Raw genomic sequence first — 12,495 nt, 5'->3', positions numbered from 1 at the left:
AGACTTGTTGAGTCTGCTGAGATCCAATATTGGTCTCCAGTCTCCCGTCTTTTGGGGACCAAAAGAACCTTGAGTAGATTCCGGCTCTGAATGGTCTATTGTAACTGGCTGAATGGCTCTTTTGCAGTAGTTTTGCGATTTCTAACTCTGCGATGTCCCTTAGACCGGGTGGTACATCTGGAAGGGAACTTGAGGGAAGGGACTTTCCTCGAAAGGAATTATGTAACCCTTGGATATGATCGACTGTACCCATCTGTCTTGAGTGAGGGAATGCCAGGCTTCTGGGTACAGTGATAATCTTCCCCGACTGCCTCCAAGGAGGGACAGCCGGGCAACACCTCAGGGATGCTGAAAGGGCTTATCAGAGAGAGGCTCCCTGTTTCCCTGGTTCTTGGACCCCTCTGCCTCTAGAGCGTGCCTGTTGTTGTTACCCCCTCTGCCTCTAGGGGTAAACTGACCACGTGAATCCGGCGCGACTCCTTGGGATTTACGGAACCACATTTTCCCACCTTTCTGTCCTTTGGGATAAGGCCTAGAAGGGGTGGAAAAACGGACTCCAACAGCAGAAAGAGTCTTGCCGTCCTGCTCACACCTGGTCAAGGTCTCCTTCACCTGAGGGCCAAACAAAGCTGACCCATCAAAGGGAGAATTTGTGAAGGACGCCTTAAAGGGATCCGCAAAATCACATAGCCGCATCCAGGCTTGGCGTCTAAGAGTCACACCTGTGCCTGCGGCTCTACTCGCTCCATCCGCAGCATAAGATATTAGCCGCATGGAGGAGTTAGCAATGGAATTGAGGGTTCCTAGCTGCGAAGCAATCTTTTCTTGAGCCCCTGCAGCTGTGGGATCCTGAACTACTTCTCCCAGCTCCTTCAGGATATCTCTCTGGAGTCTGGTGAAGTGACAAAGATAATTCAGCGAACGCATAGCAAAGGTCGCTGAGGAAAACATCTGCTTGCCGTACCTATCCATGGTCCTAGAGTCCTTATTAGGAGGATGGACGGGCACGGAAGGATCAGCAAGTTCCTTTTTGGTGGCCGCAGCCACCACCATGGCATCAGCGGGGACACCTTTGGTTAGGAATTGTTTGTCACTAGGGGCAGTGATAAATTTAGAAGGCCTCCTAGGGACTGGCTCTACAGAGTCAGGAGCTGTCCACGCCTTTCGTGCAATAACCTGCATAAGGGGTCGAAGGCGGAGACACCCAGGAGGTGGAGGGCCGAGATCCAAACGCCTCTAGGTATACTGACTCATCCTCAGAGGGATTGTTGGTGGGCCAGTTTCCCCTCTGTTTGAGAAGTTCTAGGATGTCTGAAAAGGAGACATCCTCAGAGGGGGATCTAGGGGATCCCTCTGACTCATCAAAGTCAGTATCCGAAGTGACAGACTCGGGGGAGTCTACATGCTTCCTCTTACAAGTCCTCTTCCTAGGAGGATCTTGCCAAACATCAGGAGAATCCTCGGAAGAGGGGGAAATTCCCAATGGGGAAACCTGAGGCGGAGGATCTCTGGGTCCAGTAGCAAGAGAAGTGGCAGAGATGTCAACAGGTACCATAGAGGGAGGAGCTACGGGAACAGACTGCTGACTGATACCAGTGGCCAGTACACTCTTCATCACCTCGAATGCTCCCCTCCCAGGCAGGTCCGAGAGAACCCGCTCCGAAGAGCTAGGAACTCCAGGAACCACCGAAAGGGAAGTCTCCGAGGCAGATGTCGGAGCCGAGCTCACCAAGGCCGAGGCTCCAAGGGGAAGAGCGGGCTCGGACAAGGGTCCGATGCCACTCACCCTCGGAGGAGACCATGGAAGCCCGACCACGAATCCCTCTAAGGAAGAGGAGATAAGAGTAGGGGCTGAAGGAACAGAAGGGGTATCCGTCCTCCAGCCGTAGCAGTAACCATGCCCGAAGACTCCAACTCCAAGCTCTGGGGTAGAGTTGAAGGAGGAACTGTAACGGGGTGTGGACCAACAGTCGCCTGCTGAGACGGACTGTGTAACATTTGGGCCAGTACCTGTGACTTGAGTAATCTACTGACCACTCTCTCTAGGTCATGATCTGACAACCTGGATGACCTTGAAGATCGGCTCCGATGGCTCCGCTCCGATAGAAGAGGCGGCCGAGCCGAAAGTATCGGCTCCAAGGAAGGAGACCTCGACCTCTTCCTGGAATGGGCCATCGGAGCCGATACTACTGATCCTGTCGGCACCGACTTCTCGGAGCCGACAGAACGTCTCGATGTATCGGCTCCAGCCGGAGCCGATACAGCCACCAAAGTAACGGTGTCGGAGCCGATCGGAGCCGACACCGATGCCTGCGCCACATGGGTGTCAGAGCCGATCGGAGCCGACATCGAAGTGGCCAACACAGATTCGGCACCGATAGCCATCGGCGCCGAAAGCTTTGTGGATCCAGGATCGGCTCCAGCCGGAGCCGATCTCGACTCAATACGAGTCGGAGCCGAGGCCGCAGGCTTAGAAACAGAAGCCTGGGCCTTGGCAGATTTAGTTGATTTTTGTGGAGCCGACTTAGCCGGAGAGCCCTCCGGCTTAAGAAGACCCCTGAGAATCAACTTGTTGCGTCTCTCCTGCAGGACTCTCTGGCTGAAGGAGTGACAAATAGCACAGGAGTCCTGCAGGTGAAGAGGGCCCAAACAGTACAGGCAAGAAGTGTGACCGTCTGTCAGAGACATCTTCTGACAGCACGAGTCACACTTCTTAAAACCTGAAACCCTCTCCTTAGACATGGTGCGTAAACACAACACACACAGACACACCAGTCAAAATTAAATTAAACAAATACCAAGAGGTATTTTATACAAAACACCAACACACACACCCTAACAGGGGGGGGGATGGGATAGGGAAAATTGACTAACTAAAAATTAAAAGAGACAGGGATTTCTGTCAGAAAAAGGGTAGAATTAAAATTAAACTATCAAAAATTAGTTTTAAACTAAAAGGGGCTTGAAAAATCACAAATGTGAACTACTTACCAGGAGCTGGTAAAGAGAAGACCTCCCAAGCGAAGCGGCAAACGAGATCTGGGTACTTCCTGCCTTGCATCATGGGATATGGGGCTGCCTCGAGCTGGTAAAAGGAGTTCTCGAGCTAAAGCAAGTGCCGAGTCGGAGCCGAGGATCGGCTCCGAACCCATCAAGCAAGAATGAAGGCGAGATTGACAACTTAACATCAACCCTTTACACCACTCTGCATATGTACCTCTTGGCTTAACCAGCAATTTAAAAGTTTTTTTTTCATTTTTACTATATGCTGACATACATAATTTCCTAACTTTCTCATTTATATTATATTCTTTCATTATTACCCATAAGATTTCATATCTAGTTGCATCAAATGCCTTATTAATGTCTCCTATCATGATGTTTACTTTTTCTTTTCTATTCATACTATTATCCACAATTCTCTACATTAATAATTCTTGATAACCCTTCCCCTTTATACTACATACACTATCTTCCATAAATATTCTCCATTTTAGTGTCAGATTTTTCTATCATTTTATAAAGAACTTACAGTCATTATTATCAGTGTCCAGGTTTTTAGTTATCTTATCTTCCTTCTTCCATATGAAATTAAGTATTCCATTACAAAATTCTTTATACATAAAACCTTCATTTAACTATTCATCCAAAATCTTTAAATAAAATGTTGTTTGCCAATCCCTTACATTTTTATACATTTCATACCCTATTCCATCTGGTCCTGCAGCCAAATCTATTTTTTACTTGTCCTAATACTTTATCTAGCTCATTTTAAAGTCTCCTTTTCTGATTCTTTATTCTCCTTCTGTTAACTTTTTTACTTTGCATGTTTTTTCACTAAAAATTTCTTGTACATACTGTACTACACCTTTCACAATATTTTCCTGAGTTCTATTTCACCTTTTACATTTATTCTCTCATTACACTGCCATCCTCCTTTACTAATATGCTTAAGAAACTCGATGCTACTATTTTTCCTTGTAAAAATATTTTTGCTCAACAATTCTTCTATATTTTCTTGATTTCTTTCATATAATTATTTTTCTTTTTCAAAGTACTTTCTATCATTATGTCCTAAATCTTCCAATTCATTTTTCTATGCTCTTTTATATTTTTCTTTCTCTACTTTCCTCACATCATGTCGCCACTATTCAAAAAAACTTTTTTATATTTTGCCCTAAATATCATCCCCAATTTAAAAAAAAATTCTCATGGTAATATGATCCTTCCATAACTGTCTTGCTAGTGTATTTACTTCTTCAAGCCATGCTTTCTCATTCATCCTTTTTATTCCTTTGCCTATTTTTATATATCCCTTGTTTTCCTTTATCTCTAGCCATACTGCAAGATGATTAGAAAATCCTGTTTTCTTCCCTTCTCGTATAACAAAACCATCTGATACTATAAAATAATCTATTTAAATTCTATACATACCCCTTTTATAAGTCCATGAATTTGTCTCAAAAGTGCTAGCTTACCACATCCTAAAACTTCTAACATTTTTCTTACATTATTCCCTTTCTTTTTACACTTGCCTCTTAAATCACAAACATTATTTCCTTTCTTTTTACGCTTGCCTCTTAAATCACAAACATCTCCTATTGTTATAATATTCATGCCTATCACTACATACTCTAAAATTTGGTGAGTTTTCCCTTTCTTTACAATTAGTATGAGCATACATTATAATTCTATATACTTGTTCCTTCTATTTTAAATCTATAATGGCGATTCCTTCCATTTTTGCTACAGTTACATCTCTTTACTGTATTTCTACAGAATATGGCTATTCCAGAACATCTCTCATTTCCCAAATTCCAGATTATCTTTCCTCCCCAGTTTCTCTGTTTGTAATCTCTCCATTTGTTAAAAAAACTTGTCTTCGAATAACATCTATATCACATGTATTATACCACTCCAAAATCCCTATTCTTATTATATTCTTAATACTATTCGCATTTACAGAAAACACGCTAAAATTTTAATTTTTCATTTTCCTTAGATTTATGGTTTCATAAGATCATAGTTAGTTAATTGCTAGGTTAGCTTTCTTAATAGGCTTAGGATATTCTAAGCCTAGCCAATCTCCCTCCCAAAGGTGAAAATCAAACACTGTATCTTGTATCTGTGAGTCAAACACCTTAACCATTATACCAACCTCAGTCGTAAGCTATATATATATTCCTTTCTTTCCATTTCTGTTTTTTTTTTCTTTTGTACTTATCCCTTTAAATTTTCTTTTTGTCTTTTACCCTTTTACCAATAATTATTTATTTTTTTCATGACCTCCCGATTTAAGTCTTCAGTACATATTTCAGAACCTTCGACTATGGCCTCTTTTTTCTCATCTAATTTTTCTTCTATTTCTTCTACTTCTAAAATTTCTTCTCTTTCTTTTTCTGTTTCCTTACTCTTATTTTCATTTCTACAAACAATCCATAAATGTCCAATTTTGTTACATGTATAACTTTGCAATTTAGATTTTTTGTATTATGTCCGATTTCCCCACAAATATAGCATTTTCTTTTGCCACAGTTACTTATCAAATGTCCTTTTCCGTTAAAAAACTTTTTGGTGTTTTCTCCAATTTTTTTACAACACCCATATTCCCATCCACATTTAACATGCTTGGTATATATATATATATATATATATATATATATATATATATATATATATATATATTTTTTTCCTATTTTTTTAACACAAAATAAGATTTCTGCCACCACTTCATAAACCCCTTCTGCCATAAACTTTTGCAATTCTCCAGTACTTCTTTACATAACGTTTTCAAACATCCTTTCACAGTCTTTTTTTCTACCTCGGCTCTTTCTCATTTCCCTGTTAAATGCTTTTATCACATAAAATTCTACGGGTTATAATCTTTTTTCATATTCTCCAAGAACATTTTCCATTAAAAAAAGCCTCAAATATAATGTCACAAAATGTCAATTTGTTAAAAATAAATGCTCTTACTTCATGTGGTTTTCCCCAAATGAACCATTACATTTTCCCACACTTCATACCTCTCCATTTCTTTATCTTCTTTACTTTGAGTCATTACCACATACTTATGTTTTTCATTTTTGTCGTCTTTTCTGTTACACCCCTTCTGCCTTCTTACACTTTCTCTGCATACATTTTCTTTTCCATCTCACCAATATTCTTCAGGACTGTCTCTGCATCAGCCTTTTGTATTTTCTCCATAATGTCCCTCCACCCAAGAAACATCTTCATTTTCTGGCTTACTTTGCATCACCATTTTTAAGCAAATCATCCAACAACCCTCCCTGCCTAGAGGGTTGTAATTATACATCAACCATTTACTGACTCATCTCCATCAAACAGATTTTTGAGAAACATCTCCTCAGAATCCTGCACACATTCTCCAGTCTCGATATTTGATTTCTCCTCCATTTCTCTAACCTCTCCATCATCTCCTTCTCTTTCCATTTGCCTACCCGTTTCTCCAGACCACCTCTGCATCTGGAACAGAAACAAAGTGCTCCTGCAAAATGGGTCCTACTCGCAACAATGATGAGTAGGGGTAGTTCCTCGATGCTCTGGCCAAACTTCTCACAGTAGTATAAATAATACTTCGGGTCTCCCCTGAAAAGAAGCCACTAGTCTAGTGAGACTAACCTGGTCAACAAAGGATAAATAAATTAAAAAAGCTGTTTTTTTTTGTTTTTGGTATGTTTTAACATGTGTACAATATACATAAGAAAAAACAATCACAGCAAGTGCAGAATCACTTATGCACTACAGGCATTGTTTTTCATGATAATACATAAATAAACATCAGTTCATTAAATAAGCAAAAGTACTCCTACAGAGAAGGTGGTGGCCAAGAAAGTCATATGTAACTAGTAGGGAACTTGCTCCCCTTCTTTATAAATGGGAACCCTACAGGCATGGGTTTGCTTGCAGAACTAGGAAAGCTGTGCACCAATCCCTCACTTGACTGTTTGCATTTTAACTGCTACGAATGGTTGATTACTTCACAGTTAAAGTACGTAAAGTTTTTCTAAAAATGTATATGTTATTAAGTTCTTTAGAACCATGTATGGAAGAAGTGTCAAGCTATCTGCAAATTTTATCAAACTACTGCCTAAATGGGAGTGTCTTCCTGTACTTATGTATTTGCTGGATGTATTATTAACAAAAGTGAATTGCTATACAAAGGAGAGGGGAGCTCTACATCTTGGATGGTAAATCCACTCACAAGGAACACAATTCTAATTACTTAAGGACACTATCTCTAGACTGCAGCCCTGCAAGCAACATAGATGAACATGAGCATAATGCATTATATTCATTTTGTACTTGTAAATCTTTGCAGTATGAAGCCTTATACCTGGCTAATGGCTGTACGGGTTTTGTACCAGCCCAAAAATCTGGCTAATAAACTGTAAATAAAAATTAAATTAGATGATAAGACAAATGAAGAAACATATTAAGGGATACTGGCTTTGAGCAGTGGTATCTGTCTTCTAGCGTGCAACACACAAAGGATGCTGCTGTTACTCTCTTAGTGATGGTTTATGACCATGGAAAATACATCAGTAGACACTCAGGATTATGTTGGGTGAAGGGGTAAACGAGTATAACTTAAATTACGATCATTAGTGTTTATTCACCCCCCTCCCATTTACCCCCTCCATTATGCAACTGGTCTTTCCAGGAACAACGTGGAAAATGGTGGCCTTTCAGAAAGGTTTAGCTCTCTAAGAGTCTAAAACTGGCTCCGTATTGAAAAGTTGGCACTCGTAACTCTTGGGTATCAACACGCTAAAAAAAACTTAAATGCAGGGGAAGAGGAAATATTGAGCATTACTCTTCTCCCTTAAAATTTTTTAAGTTGCAAAGGCCCCACATCCCAAAATTTACATATACTACATCCGAGACTGCCATACCTTACAGAAAAGTGTATATTCCGATAAATGGCCATTTCAGACTTAATATATGAAAGTCAGTTTTTTTTTCCAGCTATTAAGTCTCAACATTGCAGGACTCACTAAGGCAGGTCCTATTTTAAACGGTTACCCTAAACCTTAGTAACAAGTACCCAAAAACTTCAACAACCTCAAGCATTTTATATACAATATTTGAGGTGCTATGTGAGCATTTATGTTACAGTAAGGGGGCTAGCTGCTGTGTTAGGTATTAATTAGGTATTAAAGTTGGACAGACTAAGTATGTCTTTTACTCTAGCCAGTACAAATCAAGATGAACTGAGAAGGTGAATTCAACTACCAAGCATTTTTTGAGAGTGCAGAAAAGATTCCTACATGTGCTGCCTGAATGTATTCTGTGCATATTACTGCCCTCTACTCTGGCAAGGCATTGGAATTTTCCTACATTCAGTCTTAAAACAAGAAAAACAAGAATAATTTACTTGATGTAAACAGTTAATTGACGATAAGCTTGTAGAGACATGACAGAATGGGATGCCTGTAAGAAAAAAAAAAAATAAAATGTGAGAGAAAACAATTATACCAATGTTTTGGGAAAGAGAGGGCATGACAGACAAAGAAGACAAGAGACCAGTTAGCAAAACTGCTAAACAAACTATGATGATTTGGCAGTATAAGGGTAAGTGACAAAGGTGAAGCAAAACAGGTGGAAATCTGAATTTAGGAGGGAGGCATTAAAAGAAAGAAACTTTTTATATCTCACCTGGCTGTCAGGAAGCATTAGATTGCAGCAGTAAAGGTCACAGGGAGATATTTCAGGTCTAAAATGAATAGAAGAGTCAAATTATAACACAGATCCTGTTATGCTAGCTGTTTTGTAAGTCAAACACCTTAACCATCATACCAACCCCCAATCATAACAATGACATTATCAGTCACTGTGCAAATCACAGTATAAACTGGGTAAACAAAAGGGAGATTCTGAATTATTTTAGGAATTTCCACTTGCCTAAAGATACTAGCAAGGAGCAGCTGCAATTATGATCCAATAACTGAAAAATAAATAATAGCAGTTTTGTAAGAGCAAGTGACAGGTAAAAACTCCATGTAGGAATGGTATTACAAAAAAATTATGGAAGGTGTGCAAAGAAAAAAATAATAGTTTGTTTACTTAATGTATCTATCCATCCATCCTCAACCCCTTTTTCCCATTTTGCACATGGGGTCAGGGTGTCACTTCAACAGTGACAATCATCTCGAGCCAATGTTTACACTACCGGGTGGGTAGCCCAGCCACGGTAATTCATCTGTACCACTCACACATACAGCCAATTTAGAGTGTCCATTCCACCCAATCCACCTACTGCATTTGTCTGGAATGTGAAGAAAACTAGAGCACCTGGAGGAAACCCACATGACCACAGGGAGGACATGCAGACTCCACACAGAAGGCACCCCAGTTGAGAATCGAACCAGAGAACCTCTTGCTGTGAGGCGACAATGCTAAGTGCTGCACCACCGCGGCCACCCAAATCTATATACAATACAGTTTTAAAGACTAGAGAAATCCCTCTCTAATTGAAAGTGTTACTCTTCGGTAGAAAGAAACACAAGCCTGGCCTAGTCAGTATTAAATTGTGATTATAAGTTGTTTATTGTGATTACTGTAAAGAGGCTTTAAGGGATACTCCATGTTTGATTAAAAAGTACCAATGCAGAAAGAAAAGTTGTGTAAAATCTTACCACTGATGCCCTTCTCTTCCATGTTGTAGTATTCTACATGTGGTTTACCCTTCATCCTTTCACATACGTCCGGCCAGTATTCCAAAGTTTTTCAGTCCCCCAGTGTGTCGGGCGTCTGACATGGCAGCAGGAACATGGGCCATAAAAGTGACATCTGTAAGCACCAGCCCTGAAAACAGAAAGCCCCAGCTGGAGCCAGTCCTAGTAGGGCATAGCCCATCCAGTGTCAACCAGACAAGCAAGTGCAACCTGACAGGAGGGGAAGGATGGTGGGAAAGAATACTGCAACATGGAAGAGAAGAACACCTATGGTTATGGTACAATTTTACATAAATTTTCTGTGTTCTTCTATTCCAGTGTTGCAGTATTCTACATTGTGGGTGAGTGCCAAAGCTCACTATGAATGGGGTGGTAGTCTGGCAGAAGTTTCTACGAATCTGTGAAAGATATTCCAGGCAAACCCCACCCTGGCCCTAGTGATGTGGTCCAGCTTATAACTTTTGGTGAAAGTGTGCACGGAGGACGAAGTACCAGCTTCCAGAATTGTGTTGGTGTCTAGCCCCTTGAAGAAAGCTCCTGAGGAGGCTATAACTCTGGTGAAGTGGGTATAATGTTGTCCTGCAAGGTCTTCCCATGGTATGTGTAACAAAAGGAGATGGCCCTGGATATCCAGGCCAAAATTGTCAGTTTGGTCACTGCTTTCTCCAGGGCTCTGGGGTGGAAGGAGACAAACACTTGGTCAGACTTTCTGATGGACTTGATTTTATGGAGGTAAAACCTAAGCTGTGTGTGAACATCTAGGGAATAGAGTGCTCTCTCACTGTCCCCCTGTGGCTTAGGGAAAATGTTGGTAGGTGAACGGCAGTATTCAAGGATAGATCACTGACCACCTTGGGCATGATAAGAAGGAGTTAGTTCTGAGAGTAACCCTGTCAAGGTGGAAAAAGTACAGTTGTGTACACTTACCATAAATGCAGATGTTCGAGTGTATTCACTGTTGCAGTCATTACATTTGGGGTAATCTGCTGGCAGGTTGCCCTCAGTCGGCCTGATAAAAAGTCTTGGGTCCTGTGCCAGTTGCTGTCCCTTCTTCCATGACGTCAGGTCGTCAGGGGTATAAAACATGCAGCAGACATCATTACATCAGTTTTTCTTGCCCCAGATGTCAGGTGCCCCCCGAATGGGGAGCAAAATAAAATTTTATAACACAAAAATATACCTTCAACCAAAAGCAAATACTCCAAAAAGGCTTTTAAGCATAGCAACAGAAAGTAGACGTACAGTCAGAGGAAAACAGGGGGCTGGAGGAAGGGTAACCAGGATTGCAACAGTGAATACACTCGAACATCTACATTTATGGTAAGTGTACACAACTGTAGTATGTTCTTCGTGTTTCACTGTTGCAGTCATTACATTTGGGTAGATTCCCAAAGCTATGTTTGGGAGGATGGATTTATACAGCATTAGGACCAGCTATAAGGCCCTGCAAGACAGCAGTGGCAAAGCCAGCTCTAGATTTAGAGAAAATTGGTAAATGATAATGCTTGATGAAAGTATGAACTGAACTCCAGGTAGTAGCTTCTAGAATATCCCTGGTAGGAACACCTCTGAGAAAAGCTGCAGAAGTAGATGCAGCCCTGGTGGAATGAGATCTGATCCCCTGGGGTATAGGTTTTCCATGGTGCTTATAGCAGAAATGAATGCAATGGCTTATCCATTTAGAAATGGTTTGTTTTGAAATAGCGTTCGCTGCAGGGGCAGAGGGAAAGGCTATCAGCAGTTGTTCAGATTTTCTTAGAGTTTTAGTCCTGTCCAAGTAGAATCTAAGTTGTCTGTGCACATCCAATGAATGCAGAATCCGTTCCCCTTTGTTTTGTGGATTGGGGAAGAAAGTTGGCAAATGAATGGACTGATCAAGAGCCACACTGGATACCACCTTGCGCATGAAGGATGGATTGGTCCCGAGTGAGACCATGTCCGCATGAAAGATGGTGAAAGGCTCCACTGCCATAAGGGCCTGTAACTCAGAAATCCTTCTAGCTGAAGTGATTGCTAGAAGGAAGGCTGTTTTCCAAGAAAGACATTTCAAGTCTGCAGTAGCAGCTGGCTCGAAAGGAGGTAGAGTGAGTTTCTCCAATACAAAGTTAAGGTCCCAGGGAGGGGTTGGAGCTCTCCTGAGTGGTCTCAAGTTGTTGGCCCCTCTGAGGTACTGCTTGAGCAGAGGATGAGAGAAGAGGGGAGGTTCTGTGTTATAATGAGCTGAAATGGCTGAGGCATGGATTTTAAGAGAGGAAAATGACAGGCCCTTGTGAAGCATCTCAGTTAAGTATTGTAAAATCTGAGGTAAATTGGGTGCTGCTGTGCTCATTCCTCGAGATTGATTCCAAGCACAGAATCTTTTCCATTTGTCAGCATAAGATTCTCTAGTACTAGGTCTTCTCGTCTCCAAGATGACATCCATCACAGGCTTGCTGAGAGATGCTAAGGGTGAATTTAAGTGATTAGCCAAGCTGCAAGGTTCAATGTTGGGAGCTTAGGGTGCAGAATCGGGTTCTCCTGCTGAGACAGTAAGGTAGGTGTCTGAGGCAGGTGCCATGGTGATATTTGTGACACACTGCGCAGGTACCAGTGTTGGCGTGGCCAGTCTGGAGCAATCAAAATCATTCTTGGTTTGTCCTGTTTGACTTTTAACAGAAGTTTGCAGAGTAGAGGCAGAGGTGGAAAGGCGTAAACAGATAGATTTTTCCAGCTGAAGGACAGAGCATCCACTTTCCAGGCTTTTTTTTTTTTTTGTGGGGAATCCTTGTGCAACATTTGTCCAACTGGTAGTTCCGGG

The 12,495-nt window shown here is 41.4% G+C and overlaps 1 protein-coding gene across 5 annotated transcripts in view; it reads right to left on the bottom strand.

Moving 5' to 3' along the window:
* The window catches only part of WIZ (WIZ zinc finger), a 3,168,750-nt gene that overhangs the window by 2,799,716 nt on the left and 356,539 nt on the right, over positions 1–12,495 (bottom strand). Inside the window, exon 2 of one of the 5 annotated variants that reach the window (XM_044084417.1) lies at positions 8,680–8,737. The exons of the other annotated variants lie outside the window; for them this stretch is intronic. The gene's annotated coding sequence lies outside the window, so the exon portion shown is untranslated. The remainder of the gene's footprint in view (positions 1–8,679; positions 8,738–12,495) is intronic. 5 annotated transcript variants of the gene reach the window in all.

The sequence above is a fragment of the Protopterus annectens genome, chromosome 9.part0 (assembly GCF_019279795.1).
Source record: "Protopterus annectens isolate FY-2018-M chromosome 9.part0, PAN1.0, whole genome shotgun sequence".
Lineage (NCBI taxonomy): Eukaryota > Metazoa > Chordata > Ceratodontiformes > Protopteridae > Protopterus > Protopterus annectens.
Note: the sequence above shows the minus strand (reverse complement) of the source record. Positions and strands in the feature narration are given on the sequence as shown.